Consider the following 20,017-nt stretch of genomic DNA (forward strand, 5'->3'; position numbering starts at 1 on the left):
GTGGGGAATGGCAGAGGGGAAAGGACCAAGTCAGGTCGTCAGAGCAGGGAAGAGATAGGATGTCTCAACTGAACTCTGAGGCCAGCATAGGGTGGGTGAACCATGAGAGAGCAGGACACTGCTGCCCCAGGCTCCTATCCTGTGTTCTCCCACCTGTGTGGTAGATCCCACCATCCATGACCATCCCTTTGGTGCAGACACTCCTCTGCATTACATTCAGCTGTGGTGGATACCAGTCCCTCCCTTCCCTCTCCTCCAGCCCCAGCTGTAAACCCAGCACCTCAAACCTCACCACCTGTTAAAGGCCCAGGAGCAAGCATCAAGTGAACGGCTCACCACCTATGACCCATTCTGCTGCCGTCAATTCTGCCTAATGTGATGATGTCTATGTGAAGCTTCTACCTATGCTCTTGGAAGTCCTGGGACCCAGGGACCTGAGTCTGCCCCGGTGGTCTCTCACTGTGTTGAACCCAGAGCTATAGGGACTGACCTCTGATGAGATGACCACTCTACCCTTGGGACAATTTACTTTCCCAAGTAAATTGATGGTCACATGGCCTGGGAAGTAGACATTGCCATTTAGTCTGTGGAGAGGCAGCCATTGTAAGCGTGGGCGTCTGTGCTCTCTGAGCTTCTCACCCTTGGTACTGAGGCTTACAAATATGGTTGTGTTAATTCCATTATACTTTCGGCCCTTTAAAAAAAGAACTGGGGAGGAAAGCTGGAGAAACGGCTCAGCAGTTGACACACTTTCTGTTCTTAGCATCCACATGATGGCTCGCAACTGTCTGTAAATCCAGTTCCAAGGACACCTGACATTCTCTTCTGGCCTTTGAGGGCACTGCACACATGTGCACACATACACACATACAGGTAGAGCATTCATATACATAAACTTAAAATAAAAATAAAAATAAACCAGTCTTAAATTTTTTGTGGGTTTTTTGTTTGTTTGTTTGGTGGTGGTGGTGGTGGTGGTGGTGGTGGTGGTGGTGGTGGTGGTGGTGGTGGTGGTGGTGGTTTTTTGAGACAGGTGGGGTGTGTGTGTGTGTGTGTGTGTGTGTGTGTGTGTGTGTGTATACATAAGAAAGAGAGTCAGTTCTTCCAGGAGTCAGTTCTTCTGTCTTATTGTTTGAGCAGGGTCCCTCTTATTTCTGCTGTGCTAGCTGATTTATAAGCTTCCCAGATACTCTCCTGGCTCCACCCCCCATCTCACCTGAGGACTGCTGGGACTACCAATGCACGTCCCTGTATCAGGCTACACGTGGGTCCTGGGGATTGAACTTGTGTTCAGGTCAGGGTTTGACCAGCTAGTGTTTACCCACAGAACTACCTCCCTGGCTCTTAAATTCTTTTTTTTTTTTTTTTTGGTTCTTTTTTTTTCGGAGCTGGGGACCGAACCCAGGGCCTTGCGCTTCCTAGGTAAGCGTTCTACCACTGAGCTAAATCCCCAGCCCCTTAAATTCTTTCTTAATCCTAACCATACACCTATGGATTCCTTTGAACTGTTCATGTAGTCAATCATGCTGTTTACAAATCAGATTTTTCCATTCCCGTCTTCTGCTGTAATCATTTATTCTACGGCATCAGACCTGGAGTGAATGACATCTTTTGTCCTGAAGTCAAAGTAGCCTTGCACTCCTGAGATAAGTTGACTTCAGCCATGAGAGAATGTGGCTTTCATGAATTCCAAGATTCATTTGGTCTACACTTTACCCAGAATATTTTGTCAATTTTGGAAAAACAAGAAGGGTGTATGTGTTCTTTCTGTGCTTATGGCTTGGACATTAGGGTTATGCTAACTCAGCACCGTGTGTGGAGGGGTCTCCTCTTCTGTTCTGACCTCTTAAATGTGTTACATGTGCTGTGTAACATCGGAATCACCCGGAGCTGCGGTGCTTGGCGGAAGTTGTCTGTGAAGCTGTCTGAGCCGGCTACCAACTGTGGAAATTTTGAAACTTCTGATTAAGACCTGAGATCATTGGGTCATGATTCCAGGTGGGACCTCCTAAGGAGGTATTTTTATATCATATTACTTAAGTTTTACTTTTATTTTTAAATTTTAATTGAATTATTATCATATTATATTATTATTTTGGCCTTTTGAGACAGGCTTTCTCTGCGTAGCCCTGGCTATGCTGGAACTCACTTCATAAAATAGGCTGATCTCAAACTCAGAGATCTGCCTGCCTCTGCCTACTGAGTGCTTGGATTAAAGATGTGCACCACTACACCCAGCAATTAATATTTTATGTGCAAAAACATTTACTTACAAGTAAGTCTATGGACTACATGTTTGTCTGGTGCCTAAGGAGCCAAGAAGGAGGCATTGGGTTCCCTGGAACTAGAGTTACAGACAGTTGTGAGCCACCATGATGATGCTGGGAACTGGATCCTCTGAGAGCAGAAAATGTTCTTAACTAAGCCATCTTTCTAGAACCTTTTTAAAATTTCTAATTAAACTGTATTTGGGGGTTGCACTGGCTGGTTTTATGTGTCAACTTGACACAAGCTGGAGTTATCACTGAGAAAGGAAACTTCCTTGAGGAAATGCCCCCATGAGATCCAGCTGTGAGGCAATTTCTCAATTGGTGATCAAGGGTAGGAAGGCCAAGCTCATTGTGGGTGGTGTCGTCCCTGGGCTGGTAGACCAGGGTTCTATAAGAAAGCAAGCCAGTAAGTAACATGGTCTCCATGGCCTCTGCATCAGCTCCTGCTTCCTGACCTGCTTGAGTTCCAGTCCTGACTTCCTTTGGTGATGAACAGCAATGTGGAAGTGTAAGCTGAATAAACCCTTTCCTCCCCAACTTGCTTCTTGGTCATGATGTTTTGTGCAGGAATAGAAACCCTGACTAAGACAGGGGTGTCCGTGCCCCAGCAAGTGTGTGGAGATTTGAAGGTAACGTTTAAGAGTCAGCCCCTCTCCTCTCATGTGGGTCATGTGGATTGAACTCCGGTCATTGGCTTGGTGGCAGGTGCATTACCCACTGAACCAGGCTGCCAGTCCTAAGTTTCATATGTCTAAAAATTTATGGAAGTCACGTACTTTGAAAAGCATGTTTGGATAAAGTTAATAAAGTCCTGATTATTGTAACAGCTCAAACAGAATCCCCATGCTCTCTTGCCTCTCTCTGCCTCCTGTTCTTCTCTAGGTCACTTCTGGTCACCCTTCCAGACTTCAGTCCTTTCCACGTGGCTTGCATTCTCCAGCCGGTCATAAAATAAATTCATACAGCTCTGCGTCAGGCCAGCCTCGTTTAACCTTCTGTTCTAATCTATCCTGTTATCTTACTCTACCCTCAGGGCTTTCCTACAGAATGGATGCTACATTTGACACTTTTCCTATACTCGTTCGGATGATCTGATGGCGTCCTTTACTCTGTTAGTACAGTGGATTCCTTTGATGGGTTTTGTGTGGTGCACTAACTTTCCAGTCTGTAAGAGAATTACGTGGTCATGAGGCACCATCAATCCTGCTGTATTGTCATGTTTTCTTTCTTTGGTGGGACTTTAGTTAAGGCTTTTGTACCTGTGCTCATGAGGGCATCTGCCTGTATCCCAGATATAACCTGATTCTCATGTCTTTGGCTTCCAGTAGCCTCAGAGTAATACCAACCCACCAGAATGAGTTGAAAAGCTCATTAGTTTGTGTGTGTGTGTGTGTGTGTGTGTGTGTGTGTGTGTGTGTGGTGTGTAAGAGTCTATGTATTATTCATAATAATTTTTTACTTTAAAGTTTTTGTAGAATACCCCTGTGAAGCTACCTGAACTTGGCATCTTCCTTGTGGAACATTTTAAATATGCATTCTTTCTGTTGTTGTTGTTGTTAGAATTTGAGTTATTCAAGTCATTTTTTTCTGGAGTGAGCTTCAATAGTTTGTGTCTTTGAAGGAATATTCATTTAATTAAAGTTGCCGGATATATTGATGTAAGGTTTATAATATTCCCGTCTCATGCTGGTAGCCAAGGAGCTTAAAGCGTTGCGTCTTCTCTGGTTCCTGATCCTGGCAGTGTGCTTCTTCTCCGGGTGGAAGGTTATTGATTTGATTTGTCTTCTCACTGACTCAGCTTTGAGTTCACTCTTCCCCATATGCTTTTTCTATTTTTAATTGTTATCACCTTTCCCCCCATCTCCGTTATTTCATTTCTTTTACTTTGAATTTAATTCCCTTTCTGTTCCAACTTTCTCAGGGTAAAAACAGGCGATTTATGTCAGACTCATTTTAACTCACATATGTCCTTAATAGAATAAATGATTGCTTTTATTTCTGTATTGCATGCATCATAAGATATTTATCATCTTATTTAAATACGTATTCAACTCAAAGTAATTTCTAGTCCTCTTTTTTTTAAAACACTATTTTATTTTTTTAATTATGTGGAAGTATGTGTGTCTGTGAAGGGTTATATTCATGGGTATAGGCACATACAGAGGCCAGGAGAGGATGTCATATCCCTTGGAGCTGAAATCACAGGCAATTGTGAGCCGACTATTAAGGGTACTGAGAATGAAGTCCGTTAGAAGAGCAGTACATGTCCTTAACTACTGAGCCATCTCTCCATCCTCAACCCTCCCTTTTTGAGAAAGGATTGTATACAGCCCAGGATGGCCTACATGCTATGTACTTTAAGATAGCCTTGAACTTCTAATCCTCTTGCTTCCAACTCCTGAGTATTGATATTTCTGGGATGTGCTGCTATGCTTGGCAGCTGTCTTAGTTAGGGTTTCTATCCCTGCACAAAACATGACCAAGAAGAAAGTTGGGGAAGAGAGGGTTTATTCAGCTTACACTTCCACATTGCTGTTCATCACCAAAGTCAGTCAGGACAGAAACTCACACAGGTCAGGAACTTGGAAACAGGAGCTGATGCAGAGGCCATGGAGGGATGTTACTGACTGGCTTGATTCCCCTGGTTTGCTCAGCTTGCTTTCTTTTAGAACCCAAGACTACCAGCTCAGGGATGGCACCACCCACAATGGGCCCACCCACCCTTGATTACTAATTGAGAAAATGCCTCACAGCTGGATCTCATGGAGGATTTTCCTCCTGGGAGGCTCCTTTCTCAGTGATAACTCCAGCTTGTGTCAAGTTGACACACAAAACCAGCCAGTACAGCAGTTTTGGAGATTTTACGCAAGACTTCATGCATGTTAGGTAAATTCTACCAATGGAGCCACAGCAGCCTACCTTTGCACCTTTTGAAATTCTCATTATTAAATTCATAAACATTTTGGATTACCTTTTTGTAATCAATTGACTTATTGTTATAAATTTACAATGTTACACAAGACTCATATATGGTCTTTGTTCTGAAATATACTTTAAATTAGTATATTCACTCTAGTTTTTTTAATTAATACTAACTAGCTTTCTCATCCTTTAAATCTATTTGTATATTTACATTTATAGGCAATGTATTACTGGGTCTTGATTGCCTCTCCATCTCTTAATGTCTTCATTCCTTTTAACTGGTATGTTGTTATGGGAGTTTTTGGCTGCCTGCTCTGTATTCCTGGCTGTTCACAAGCTCACACCTACCCAGGAGCTATCTCAGATCCATGAATAGAAAACACACACACACTCCAGTTACTCTTAAAATGCCTTTGCTAACTCAATTACTGGGGACTCCTAAATCTTTCCCTGCTACCCCAGGCCCAGTTGGGGAAGTGGCCAGAGGCCACTTACCTGAAACTCACATGGCTGTGTCCCACCCTGTGCCCAGTCATTGGCTATTGGCATCTTTATTGCTAGATAAAAATCCAACTGGGGGCAAGGACCTTCAAGGTTAGTAAACATAGATTCCTGGTCAAAGCATCAGAACCACCCTCTACAGAATGTTTAAGCCATTTACGTTTAATGTAATTATTGATGTGTATATTAGAGTTTCCCAGAAAAACAAAGCCAACAGATCTGTCCGTCCGTCTGTCCATCCATCCATCCATCCATCCATCCATCCATCCATCCATCCATCCATCCATCCATCTCCATCTCTATCTCTATTCATCTACTTACTAAAGGATCAGATTAGCTTACAAGATCTGAGGCTTAATAGTCTACAGTAGCATCCATCTGTCAGTAGTTACTCAGGCCAAGAAGATGGAAGCCTCAGGATCAGAATGAGGTGGGTGAGACACCCCATCTTGGCTGAAATCCACTAGTATTTCCACTGGACTAGAAATCACACTTGATCCACTTGGCTGTGCCTCTCCAACACAGTAAGTTTGAAGGAGTGCACCAGCGGCGGCGGCAGAGCCACCAGTACACGTGTATCTTCAAAGGTCCTGATGGTCATGATCAGCCGCAGAAACCGCACCTGGCCAAGCAGAGGTCGTGTGTTCCTGCCTGTGTTTTCCCTTCCTACTCCTCATCCTAACCCTTACTCAGGGGTTCACCTCAGTTCACAGGCCCGTATATCTCATCTGGAAATACCTCACAGAGAATTCAGAAGTACATTAGATCGACAGCCAAAGTAGCATCACAATAAGGTTCAAACAGCACCATCTTTATTTTCTAAATATCTTTTATCCTCTTGCTTTTCTGTTTTTTGGGGGTTATGTTTATCTCACTTGCTGAACTTATTCAATATTTGCCTCGTCATTTAGTATTTTCTATATTTGTGTGTGTTCATGTGTACCCATATGCACTTGTGTCACGGCATGTGTGTGAAAGTCAAAGACTAATCTATGAAGGTCTGTTCTCACCTACCATGTGGATTTTCAGGAATAAACCCAGTGGTCAGGCTTGAGAGAACAGACTCCAGAAATTTGTTCTCTGGTCTCCATATGTGTACTGTGGCAAGAATATATGTACACGTGTTACACACACACACACACACACACACACACACACACTAAATAAAAAATAAATAAAATATAAATTTAAAATCTGTTATTAGAAAAAGAAACAGGTAGACAAGACAAGCTTGAGGGTTCAAAGATCAAACCAAACCAGCTGGCCAGGTATAGGGGTGCACTCCTTTAAACCTGCACTGGAGAGACACAGGCAAGTGGATCACTGCGATTTCTAGGCCAGCCTGGCCCATATAACAAGTTCCAGACTAACAGGGGACACATGGTGAGACCTAGTGTTAAAAACAGTAATAATAATAATAATAATAATAATAATAATAATAATAATAATAAAATTAAACAAAAAAACTAGCTTAAGGCTTAAAGCTGGGTATTCATGTTGAATGGATTTATCTGTCTGAAAAGCACACTAAAGGAACGCACAGCCAGCAGAGTAGAGGGCCATGCTGACCAGTGATGCTCAGTGACTAGCAGCAGTCATGGCCATCTGGACTGAGATGTGCCTGCCCCATGGGGCTCGTAGGCTTGGACGGCCAGTTTGAGACAAGGTCGGAGTTTGCATGTGCTTGATTTCCCTCACTCCCTAATGGCTAACAGCTTTATTTTTCCTGCACGGCCTTTTGCTGCTGTCTTGAATATCTCTCTACTCTTACCCAACAAGGTTGAGGTCAGCATCATTTTACTTATCCGCTAAACAGTGTGAAGAGCTCCTGCACTTTCAGTCCACCTGTTCTGCTTCCAACATAAGTGCAACTCTCGCCCAGCACTTCCCTTCTCCTTCATTAGGCAGCCCCTCAGCAGCCATCATGACTGTGGGGTAGGCAGTCATTGTTTGGATCTTAACCACATGTGTACAGTTACATTTTCCCACCATGCTCTTGCCTCTCAGGCCTTCTAAATGAAATGTTTTCTGTCCTCTGTGAAGAACAAATAAATGCCTTAAAAAGCCAACAATTTTATTTCTCTGTCATTTTAAATTCATGAAATCCACGCATTTAAATGGCATGGCCCAGTGACTTTTATACGTAATAGCCAACCTATGTTTTTAATCACCTGCCAACCAACTACAGAACCATTAGCTGCTCCACAGTGCTTTCTGGATCTCTCAGCTCCTGGCAGCCAGTAACGACTCTGTTTTCTACTTTTTACAGATTTCCCTGTTTTAATCATACAATCTATGGTGTGATCATATGGTATACAGTTTTTAGAGGCAGTGGTCCATTCTAGTGGTCCATTCCTGTAGTCATAGCACTCTGAAGGTAGAGGCAGGAGGATTGGGAGTTCTAGGCCATCAACAGCTAGATCATGAGTTCAAGGCCAGCCTGGGTTACATGAGACTTTGCCTAAAACAAAATAAAAACAAAATAAGGCTCATTATCTTGTCCCATGTAACTACCCTGATATTATTTTTATTAACAAATAGTTTTCCAGTGTATGAAATATACCACTTATTATTACTTAATCATTTTTCAACCAGTGTTCAGGTGTCTGTTAAGAATAAAGATATTGAGCAAAGGGCTTATCTGGCTTACTCTCCTACATCACAGTTCATCATCAAAGGACGTCAGGATAAGAACTCAAGTGTGGTAGAAACCTGGAGGCAGGAGCTGATGCAGAGGTCATGGAGGGGCGCTGCTTACTGGCTTGCTTCACATGGCTTGCTCAGTCTGTGTCCTTACAGAACCCAGAACCACCTACCTAGGGATGGCACCACTCACAGTGGACTGCGCCCTCCCCCATCACTTAATGAAGGAAATGCCCTACAGGCTTGCCTATAGCTCAAGTTTATGGATACATTTTCTAAATTGAGGGTCTCTCCTTTCAGATGACTCTAGCTTGTGTCAAGTTAACATAAAACCAGCCAGGACATAATGTTCATGTGGTTGTGTTTTCATTTAAATGAAATTTGTATCCAGGAATCCAATTGCTGTATCACGTGATAAATTCTTGTTTAGTGTTTTGAGAAATTGCCAAACTGCTTTCCAAAGTGGCTGCATAATTTTGTATTACCACCAGTAGTATGTGAGCACTCCTGTTTCTCTATATCTTTGCTAATAATGTATTTCCTGATCTTCCTCCTCTCTTCCTCTGTCTTAGTCACTTTTCTATTCCTGTGACAAAACACCATGACCAAGGCAACTTACAAAAGAAAGCATTTAACCTGGGGGTTGGTGGTTCCCAAGGGCTAGAGTCCCTGCTGGGAAGCATGGCAGCCGGCAGGCATGGCCCCGATCTAAAGCTGAGAGCTTTCCATCTAATCCACAGGAAGGAGGACAGATAGAGAGCCAACTGAACCACCATGTATTTTTTGAAACATTAGAGCCCGACCCCCAGTGACACACCTCCTCCAACAGGGCCACACCTCCTAATCCTTCCCAAATAGTTTCACCAACTGGGGGACAAATATTCAAATATATGAGCCTATGGGAGCAATTCTTATTCAAAACACCACACCCTCCTACCTCTCTTCCCTCCCTTCTCCCTGTTTCCTTCCTTCCTTCCTTCCTTCCTTCCTTCCTTCCTTCCTTCTTCCTTCCCTCCTCCTCTCTCTCTCTTTTTTACAGCCATCTTACCAGGTGTGAAGTAGTAATATCTCATATTAGTGTTGATTTGCATTTCCCTAATAGCTAATAATGTTAATCCCCTCCCCCATGTGCCCACGGACATTCATACAGCCTGGTCAAAGAAAAGGATCTTCAAATCTTTTGCCTGGCCTTCCAGCACACCACCCTGCACACACCCATCACCCCTCTGCCTGCTTGTCAGTCTGGTGGTCCCCTCCCTGCTGTCTGGCACTAACTCTTGTGTGTCTGCAGACACATTTTTCAGGAGCTGCAGTCCCCTGAACTGTCTCCTAGTGTTTGTCACGGCACAGACATTTTTGTCTGCTTTTCCTTTTGATATCCTTTTGGGGTTAGGGTCTTCTTAGGATTTCATCTTCCCTCCTACGCATTCTGAGGAGGGTTAACATTTTTGGTTGATATAGGCTTGTGATCGATTTTCAGATAATTTTAGTACTCAGTGTGAGGAAAGAGCCCGACTCCATTCTTCTGTGTGTTGATACTCAGTTGCTTGAGAACCATTTGTTGAAAAGAATATTCTTTGCCCACCGAATTGTCTTGGCACCTTTTCTGTTCCTGTCGGGTTTATTTCTAGGATCTCAGTGCTGTTCCATTGATCCAGGCACTGCCAAAGTCATATTGTCTTCATTACTTAAAAGTGTCATGGTTGGTTTAAACTCAGGGAGTGCCAAGCCTCCAACTTTGTTCTTTTTCAAGTTTGTTTTAGTTCTTCTTTTTCCCCTAAATTTCCATATTCATTTTAGGATGAGCCTGTCACTTTCTGTAAAAACAGCCTGCTGGAATTCTGATAGGAGTTGCACTGAGTGTGCAAATCAATTTGCACTGTATCGTCCTCTGAACAACGTGAAATCTCCCAGTGGATGGAGAAGGAGACATTTCCATCTATTTATGCTCCCTTTAATTTATGTCAGCAATAACTGATGGTTTTAGGAAGAAATCTTTGCCTTTCTTTTGTTAACTGTATTCCTGAGTATTTTACTCATTTTGATGCCACGGAAAATGGTGCTGTTATCTTAAGTCCATCAGGGTTAGTGCTAGAGAAACAAGAGGGGAGTTGTACACTGATCTTAGCCCCGGCATCCTTGATGAACATGTTTGTTGACTCTTTTTAAAGACTTTTAAACTTTATTATAAAAGACTAGCAAATGTAAAAACATCGCACATCAGAGTCAACCAGACTCAACGTCTATATTCCTCAACGAGCATCTAAACAGTTAGAATAGCCATTTGGAATGGAAGCTGTAACACTTCACATTGTACCTTACACTCTCACTAGCAAATGTAATTTTGGACTTATCCGCAACTACCACAAAACAAAACAAAACAAAACAACAACAAAACAAAACAAAACAACAACAAAACCCAAAAAGCAGACTCAGAGCTAGAGGAACACTATGCCCAGAGAACACAGGTCCCTAACAGAGGTATTTACAGCCTCGTGCTTGTGGCTGCCATCTTCCCAACAGCAAAGAACTGGAATCAACCTTGCTGTCCACCATTAATTTTTCAGGAATTAAGTGAGTCACATAATCGCAGAAACAAACCACCTACTTTCCCTCATATGCAGAATCTAGCCAATAATATATGTAGATGTGTAAATAAGTGTGCATGTCGGAACGTCAAAGCAGGTAGAAAAGAGAGCAAGGAAGGCTGAATGTCAGGGGATAATAAAGAAACAAAGGTAGGATGACAGACATGATTTATGAAAAAAGATATAAAAAGTAATTGTTAGTTCTTTTTGTTTTATTTTATTTTATTCGAGGCATGTGTGGCACTGGCTGTCCTGGAATTCTCTCTGTAGCCCAGGCTGACCTTAAACTCACAGAGATGCACCTGCCTTTGCCTCCTGAGTGCTGGGATTAAAAGAGTGCACTGCTGACACCTGGCCTATTAATACTTTTTAATATTTTATTTTTATTCATGTGTATTCCCCCCCCCACTGCTTGCATCAGTTAACAGTGGAGGCCAAAAGATGGCATCAGATCCCCTGAGGTTGGAGTTACAGATGAGCCACCATGTGGGTACTGGGAGTTGAACCCAAGCCCTCTGCAGGCATAGTCAGCACTCTCAGCTACAGAGCTGCTGCTGTCCGAGTGCCCGGAGCACAGTCTATTAGTTCTAAGATAATCCTTAGGATTTTCTGACAGTGTCAAGGGGACATCTACACGTACAGCCATCTTCCTCCTTTTCAGTCTAGAGTCTCTCATTTCCTCTTACTTGATTGCCTTGACTGGAATGCCCAATGCCATGATAAGTAGATCAGGACTATGGGCATCCTGGTCTCGCCCTTGGCCTTATGGAGGATAACTATGTCCTCAGAGTACCTGTCAGTCTCCTTCTCACTACACCTTTACACCATAAACCTGGGTTCATGAGATAGAAGCTTCTAGATTAACAGTTATGTTCTTTTAGCCACACCAGTTTCTGAAATGTTAAAACACCACTCCCCTGTCTTATGGATTGGACTAAGCTGTTAAGAAGCCACTGCCTACTGGCTGTTGGGTGATGAGGCAGGTAGTTCTGGCCACTCCCACCAGCTCTGTCTTGACTGTTGCTCATTGGGCTGTGATGTGTGCACACATCCACATGTGTAGATGCAGTTTCGTTGATGTTTGTCTGCTTGTTTGTTTAAGACTTTCTATCATTTTCCTTTTTCTTTTCTCTTTCAAGAATTAATTTTATTTTATGTGCACTGATGTTGTCTATTGCTGTGAAGAGACACCATGACCACAGCAACCTTTATAAAGGAAAACATTTAGTTGGGGTTGTAGTTTCAGAGGTGAAGTTCACTGTCATCATGGTGGGGATCATTCACCATGTAAGCAGACATGGTGCAGGAAAGATAGCTAAAAGTTCTACGTCTGGCTCTGCAGACAGCAGGAAGAGGGATGCTGGAATAGACTTTTGACAGTCTCAAAGTTCATCCCCCAAGTGGCACAGTTGTTCCAAAGCTATACCTTCTAATCCTTTCAAATATCACCACTCTCTGGTGACCAAGCATTCAAATCTGTGGGCCTATGGGGGCCATTCTTATTCAAACCACCACAGGTGTCTGCCATGTGTGTCTGTGCGAGTGTGTTGGATCCCTGGAACTGGAGTTATGGACAATTGTGAGCTGTTATATGGGTGCTGGGAATTGAACCTGGATCCCTTGGAACAGCACTTACTGTTCTAACTGCTGAGATGTCTCTCCAGCCCCAGTTTTTGTTCTTTGTTGTTTTGTTTTTTAATTGGTTGGTTGGCTTTTGTTTTGAGATTGCCTCACTGCGTAGGCCTGGCTGGTCTGGAACTTACCAGGTAGATCAGGCTGGCCTCAAGCTCATAGGGATCCTCCTGCTTCTGCCTCCAGAGTGCTGACTGGGTGACCTGTTCTAAGAAGTGTTGGGTTTTCTGGATCTAAGGTCTGATGCTTTTCTTCAATGTTCAAAATCTGCCAGTTGTCACCTCTTCAGGTATCACTTCCTCCCTGGGCCCTCCCTGCTGTCTCCTTAGCCCCACCTTACTTCACCCATCCTTTCTCTTGGACCCATGGTCAGGACAGCTTTGTTCCTGTTCCTTTGACCTGCACTCTGAGTCCTGACAATGTAAAGATTTTATCCCCAGAGCTCAGTTCCCCAAGCCATTTTGTTCGTGTGACCCCTTGTTAAGTGCTCATTTTTCAAGTCTCTCTTATTTTTTTTTCAAGAACACCCTGAGCTGGGCACAGGGGTGCGCACTTGTAATCACAGCACAGGGGAGGTGGAAGCACAAGGAACAAGAGTTCAAGGTCAGCCTGGGCTGTATGAAACGTGTCTCAAAAAACCCCCACAACTCTATCAATTCTGCCTCCGAATCTAATCACAGCGCCATTCATTGCCCCTGGTCTGCTTCTGCTACCCATGCTTCTTCTGCGTTTGTTTGGACTGTTTTCTCTGTGTGTTTTATGATTTCTTTTTTAGCAGGATATCATATTTCTTGACACACTTTCTGTGAGAATCTTTAATGCTATATTCTTCCAGAGGAACTATTTCTGGTTTCATTATTTTCTTTTCCCCCAATACCAGGGATTGAACCCAGGGCCTCACGCATGGTAGACAAGCACTCTACCCCTGAGGTTTAGTTAACCCTCTTTGTTTCATTTTCCTAACTTTTTTAAAAAAATGTTATTCTGAAAGTCACATTTGAGTGTTACCAACGATGGACCACATGCTCCTGGCATCTCTGCCAAGCTCATGGTCCAGTGGCTACATCCATGCTAAGTATGCTTACCTCAGGCTGGCTTGTGCTTCCACATGCTTGCTTCCCCTTCCCGTGATCAGTTCCCCTTAGTGTGGTGGGCTGTTCGTCAGCTGCTCTTACATGAAGGGGACAGCCTTGTGAGACACCCTTATGCCAGGCTACTTTGTGGGTGTGCTCCCTAACAGACCCCCCATGTTGGGGAGCCGAGTACCCTCAGATTCTACTCTTGGTGCTGTTGGTGAGAATAGTGTTTGCTCTGTGACAGGCCTTGCTGCAGCAGACTTCTGGCCAGCACACCTGAGAGAAGTGGCAGCTGTAGGGCAGCCTAGTGGTCATCCTATGGGGATGTGGACAGAGCCCTCCAGCAGGGACCACTCCTGTTCTGGTCTCCTGCTTAAATGGAGGCAGACTTCTGCAGGCAGACAGCCCTCTAGGTTCTGAACTCTGTGCTCTCAGACTCCAGGAGGCAGCGGGTGAGGTGAATAGCCTGGTTAAATTCTGAGGCTGATCCTCCATAAACCTCTACCCAGAAATGTTTTTGGCTGAGAGGAAGAAGAGCTCACATTGGGAGTTGGGGTGGGAGCTGTTGACCATACTGAGGGCGCAAGATGATGCTGGGAGTTTTCATGTGGAAACCTGGGACCTCCGTCCCAAGCTTTACCCCACTATAGGGGATGACCTTGATGGTTCCTGGAAGGCAATGCTGACCTTGTATGGTAAGCATATTACTGAATGGTCTTTTCCCTTAAGTGAGCAGGACAGCAGTAAGAAGGCAGGAGTGAGCATCTCACAGGCAATCAAAGTAAACAGAGGGGTCCATGTACAAATAGAGGCAGAAGCTAGGCTCCTCCTGTCAGTCTGGAACCCACTCAATAAGGACCTATTGCTGCTCCCTATTATACGAGTTCAGGAGGTAACCTCTCCCATCCAGCCATTCATCCAGTAAGTGAAGGCATCCAACTTTGCATTTGGACTGGATATGATGGCTGGAGCCTAGTTACTCCACTGGAAGAAGGCAGCCCTTGGTCTGCATGTGCTGAGCTGAGAGAGGGGACCTTCTGTAAATGCCCTAGGGAAGGGATGGCCCCTCCCCCACATGGGATGTGTCATCCTCAAAGGGTCAGCCAAGAGTGAAGGGTAAGCTATAAGGGCGGTGGGGACAGAGAAACATGACGTCACCACAGCTTAGTAATTCTTTGGCAGAGCCTGGGTTCCCACCTTGGGAGGGGGAGGGAGGAGGAAGGGCAGTTCGTAAGCTTCAGGCAGGAGGCTGCCAAGTCCGAATCCTCAGACATGGCTGGGCAACCAGCCAGGACTACCTCAGACCCTAGGAGCCTCCTGAGTGAGGGGTGAGGGGGAGTGCTCCAGAGAGGACATCCCCCTGGTGTCTCAGGAGGGGACTCTGGAGAAAGGTGACCAGATCATGCTATGTAAAGAGTGATACTCAGACTGTCTGACTGGCAAGGCTAGTGGCCAGCCATATTCTAATCGATGCCCGACTGACTGTCTGACTGTCTGACAGTTTGTTGGTTCATTCCCTCATGGCCTCAAAGATTGTCTAACTGATTTACATGATTGACATATGGAGATGCCAGGAAAGATGGGCTGAAAGCTCCTTCTGTCTAAGATCTTGGCCTACCCCTGACCCTCAAGCCACCTCCTCAGAAAATGCAGGGTCAGTGGAACGCAGGAAGATCATGTATCTGGCCCTGGACCCTAGGAGTGCACACTGGCTGGAAAGGCACTCACGTGTCATCACTGAGTTGGTTTGTGTTGGGTAAGCTGGACCAGCAAGCAGCTGGGGAACATCAAGCTGCTTTCCAGTGTCTGTCACCTCATCAGTCCACCTTGGGAAGTTCTCATCCCTGCTCAGGGTGGAGGTCAGCAGTCCCAAGATGCTTCTGATCACTGTGAGATGACCGAATGTGTCAGGTTGCTCTCAGTCGCCTACACTGACTGACGATGAAAAGTCTGACTGGTACCAGGGAATGGGTATAGTGCCAGTACTTGCTGCCTCTGCTGTCCTCTTCAGGCATCCATCTGAAGTAATGGCTTTATACATGCATTAGCTCCTCTTCCTGAGGACACTGGTAGCAGGGGAGAAGGCTCACACAGTTCCTCAGGGCCTAGAAATATTGAGCTATAGTCACACTGAGGATCATGTGTGACCTCCCAGGAGCTTCTCCCCCCACCCTCGAGCTTCCCACAGCCACCCTGCACATGGTCTGTTAGAGTGCCCTCAAATATGCTTGACAATGCAACCCTAGGTTATGGGTGGGGGACAGAAGGAGCAGGAGAAGGAGGGGGGAGAGGAAAAGGAAGAAGAGGAAGACAGTGAGTGGGGCAGAGGGGGAGAAAGGAAAAGGAGGAAGAGGAGGTTGAAGAGGAGGAAGAGGAAGAGGTGGAGGAAGGAGAGGAGGAGGAAGGGGAGGAGGAAGGGGAGGAAAGAAAGAAGGAGGAAGAAGAGGGGAAGAGGAGGAGGAGCTGTGTTTGGGGAAACAACTTGGTAGGCCAGGCTCATCTTTGAGCCACAGAAAACCATCCATGTCTTGTACTCTAACATGCTCCTGGGGATCCTAGTCCACCCTCCCTTTGGAGCCACTTTCTGGTCCTGGATCTTTTAGATGTTGCAAATAAGTACCAGATCTGTCCATTCCACCATATCCTCAACCTGCTGACGACACATGCTGTCATCTTCCACAGTCCGCGGGGAAACCTGACCAAATCCAACAGAGAGACAGGTACTCATGTGACTCCCTCTTCATGGGGCTGGACACTAGTCACTTCCTGGGGGGTACCCCAGCTCCCCCAACATAGACATCCTTCTGGCCATCCTTCCTTTCCTGTTTGCTAGCCGTGGGCCCCATACATCTGCTCCCAGAACTCACTACGAAGTTCCTCAGCCCAGACTTCTCTGGGACTCCTGTGCCATGTGGCCTCTTGTCGGCCAGCAGCTATGTTCTTCCTTCAGGGTTGCCGAGCCCTAAAGGAGTCCCAACATTGCTGGAACTTGGGAGCATCCTCAGAGCCCAACTTCCTCATTGATGCCCCACTCTCCTTGATGAATTCCTTTATTCAGGATCGCCAGCCCATCGCATGGTCAGGTTCTAGTGGTGATGCCTGGTCTGTGAAACTAAACTCACTGCCCTGACTCAAGCCCCACCAGGAATCACAATATAAAGATGCTCACTGTCCCCTCGCCTGCCCACACCTCTGAACTCTCTTCCTCAGCAACTAGCTTCTATTCCTCCTGCTTTGAGCTCACTTGCAGGAATGGATCCCAGAAGTCTCTTCACCTCCAGGGAGAAGAGATATTGCTCCTTACCCTTGGAAACCCTTGTCAGTGCAGAACAGCTGTGGTCTCTGTCCCCTCTGTTCATGAGCTAGGAGTGAGAGTGATCCAGTACAGAGCCCAGAGGCTCTCAGTGAGTCCTCCAGACCCAAGAGTTGGATGGTTCTGTGCAGTGCACTGGACACTCTTGATTGCTAAGCATCTACTTAGGTTGGAGCTGTGCCGGGCATTCACCACACAGAAGTATCAATATTTCTGCACAGATTCAAGAGCCATGTGACACACATATAGACTCAGGCTCATGGGTACACCTTGCACACGTGCACGCATGCGCACACACACAGACACACAGACACACACACACTTTGGAGAAGTTTTCTTAGATGCTGTACTCCATGACACTCAGGTTTATAAGGGATGTCTAATGCTCTCACACTTCTCTAACACTTTTCTCTGCCACGTCCACAGCCTCTTTCCTTTCTGCAGTCTCAAGAGGCCTTCACTGAGTTCAAGCTCTAAGACTGTAACTCCATCTGTGGCTTTAGCCGACCAGCTGTCTCGATAGACCTCAGAGGCCTTCTGCATGGCAGACCTGGGCTGGCCACAGGTCATGACTCTGTTCTAAGCTGGGTTAGCTGGGAAAGTGTTGCCCTCTGCTGGACCTGGTTTAGGGTTTCCCTTGGGGTACCCCAATACACAAGACTCTGAACTTCTCTCTCCTCTATCTCTTCATTCCCTGGCAGACTGGCACCTCTCCTCAAGGCTGACCCTCCATGACACATCCTTAAGAAGCCCCCCAGGTCTGTCTCCTAGCCTCCCACTGAGGCAGGAGGGCATGCTGGCACCAAGCTTTGAAAGTGGACAGAACCCAGGGCCTCTCACATGCCAGGCGATTGTTCTACCACTGAGCTACATAACCCTTATCCATTCAAACATTTTAAAAATACATATATTTTATTTTGAGATAGTCTTACCAAGTTTTCCAGGCTGACCTTGAACCTATAATCCCCCTGCCTTAGCTTCTAAGTAGACTAGCTGAATTTATGGGCCCGAGCCACCAGATCCATATGGTGGCATGTCTTAAAGTCACCTGTATGCCTATACCGATGGGTGCTTATTAAAGGCTGCACTCCCTGAGCCTCTCAGTCAAGGACACAGATCTCTAAGAAGAGGCTGAAGGGTGATTAGGTCAAGTACAGGACTACTCCACAAGAATTCCCTGGTGCCTCTGCCTTTTCTGAAGTACCTTATTCCACTCTGGGACACATCTCCTCCCTCCCTCCCTCCCTCCCTCCCTCCCTCCCTCCCTCCCTCCCTCCCTCCCACTCTCTCTCCCACTCCCCTCCCTCCCTCCCTCCCTCCCTCCCTCCCCCTCACTCCTTCCTTCCCTCCTTTCCTTAATTCTACAACGTGTATTAAATGCTCACCACATGTCAGTCCCTGTGCTACAAGCTCCGGACAGGGCATAATACAAACCACAAGCCCTTTTAGCCTCCAGGGAATCTAGATTCCAGCAGAGAGTACAAACCTCCAGAGCAAGGCATGAGGAGAGCATGATTGACTGGCTTTGCCCTGAGCCACTCTTCTAGACCTTTCTTGGCCAACAGCCTCAGGAACTCACAGTGTCCTGTGGTAGCCCTGCAGGGCAGGGCCAGGGCTAGGCCCAGTTTTGAAAGGAGAAACCAATATGCAGAACAGAGCTTGGATGTGAACCACTGGCCCACTGGGCAGACAGACTGAAGGCACTCACCACAGGGAGGCCAGGCCATGCTGCTTATATACTCAGGGGTAGACAGGAGCTCCTCAAGGCTAATCTGTAAGAAGGAAACTGAGGAAGATTGCTATGGAGCCAGGGTCTGACATGTGGCCCAGGCTGGCAGGAAGCAAGACTTGAGCACTGTCTGCTCATTTACAAATGTGGCCTGTTGGGGAAGGGAGACTGGCAGGCACAAGGCTTAGACGCTGAAAGGGGGTCAGGATGGCTAAGCTCACAGTCTGTGGGTACTTACTGAGCTGTGCAACCTTTCTCTCTCTCATCTATAAGAAGTGAAGGTTGCCCAGAACTGTGCAGGAGTAGATTAAGCTGTCATGGGGAGTAACTACAGCAGTGTGCATAGCTCACACTGGGAGTGCCTGCTGCATACCATGCTTGGGAGTTTAAAGATAAGCTAGCTGGGTGTGTGTGTGGGGGGGGTGTTGCTCACATCTCTAATCCCAGCACTCAAAGGCTGAAGAAGGAAGATTGGTACAGAGGATTTGAGGGCAGCCTAGATGTGTAACAAAGTTCCAGGCCAGCCTGGGCTACATAGTAAGAGGCTGTCTCAAAAATGAAATGAAACAGGAACGAAGGTCAAGAGTACAGTGGCTTAGCTGAAGGCTCTACACTACCCAAAGGCCCCAGCATCCCAGGGTAAGGTGACAATATGTAACTGGGACTTCCCTCAGTACTTAGAAAATCCTCAAGCTCCCAGCCTCTTCTCTGCACCTCTTTCCTGCCCTGGTACAATGCCCCAGGGACAGAGGCCAGATTCTTATTGGCAGGGCACCTTGGGCAGGGGCTTTAATTGGCTAAGCACTCGGGGTAGGCACTCTGGATCCTTAGAGGTTAAGGGTTAAGTACCACCCCCTAGTCTCTCTCTCTCTCTCTCTCTCTCTCTCTCTCTCTCTCTCTCTCTCTCTCTCTCGATGTGATCACCTGGAAAGTGAAGGCAGCCTGGACACCCTCTGCATCTCCCACTGGTAAATCATTGAGGCAGGAAGGAAGGGCTGGTACCTGGGCCTGTGGTGGAAGGTGGCGGTGAGAGCAGCTGAGCAGCGAGCTGGCGTGCAGAGGGGATGAAGGATCGCTCTGTGTGCTCCTTCCAGCTGGCAGGCTGGAGCATCGGCTACTTCTCACTCTTCCTCAACCATGAAGCTCTCTGTGCCACCCTGCAAGTCAGCAGTTTCACAGATGGCCAGCTGGCACTTGAGGTCAGGAGACCCCGTCCAGCAGTGTCTTCTCCTCTCAGCCTTCCAGCCATCTAACCGCAATGCACACAGTCTGGGGAAGTTTATCTGTCTGTCTATGTATCTATGTATCTATCATGTATGTATGTATGTATGTATGTATCTATG

General features: G+C 46.1%; 1 long non-coding RNA gene across 1 annotated transcript in view; it reads right to left on the minus strand.

The window, feature by feature from the left end:
• The window catches only part of LOC120101602 (uncharacterized), a 41,793-nt gene extending 21,996 nt beyond the window's left edge, over positions 1–19,797 (minus strand). Inside the window, exon 1 of the long non-coding RNA XR_015683663.1 lies at positions 19,677–19,797. This is a non-coding gene — a long non-coding RNA (uncharacterized LOC120101602). The remainder of the gene's footprint in view (positions 1–19,676) is intronic.
• Positions 19,798–20,017: the final 220 nt, after the last annotated feature.

The sequence above is a fragment of the Rattus norvegicus genome, chromosome 3 (assembly GCF_021556685.1).
Source record: "Rattus norvegicus strain SHRSP/BbbUtx chromosome 3, alternate assembly SHRSP_T2T, whole genome shotgun sequence".
NCBI classification, from domain to species: Eukaryota; Metazoa; Chordata; class Mammalia; order Rodentia; family Muridae; genus Rattus; species Rattus norvegicus.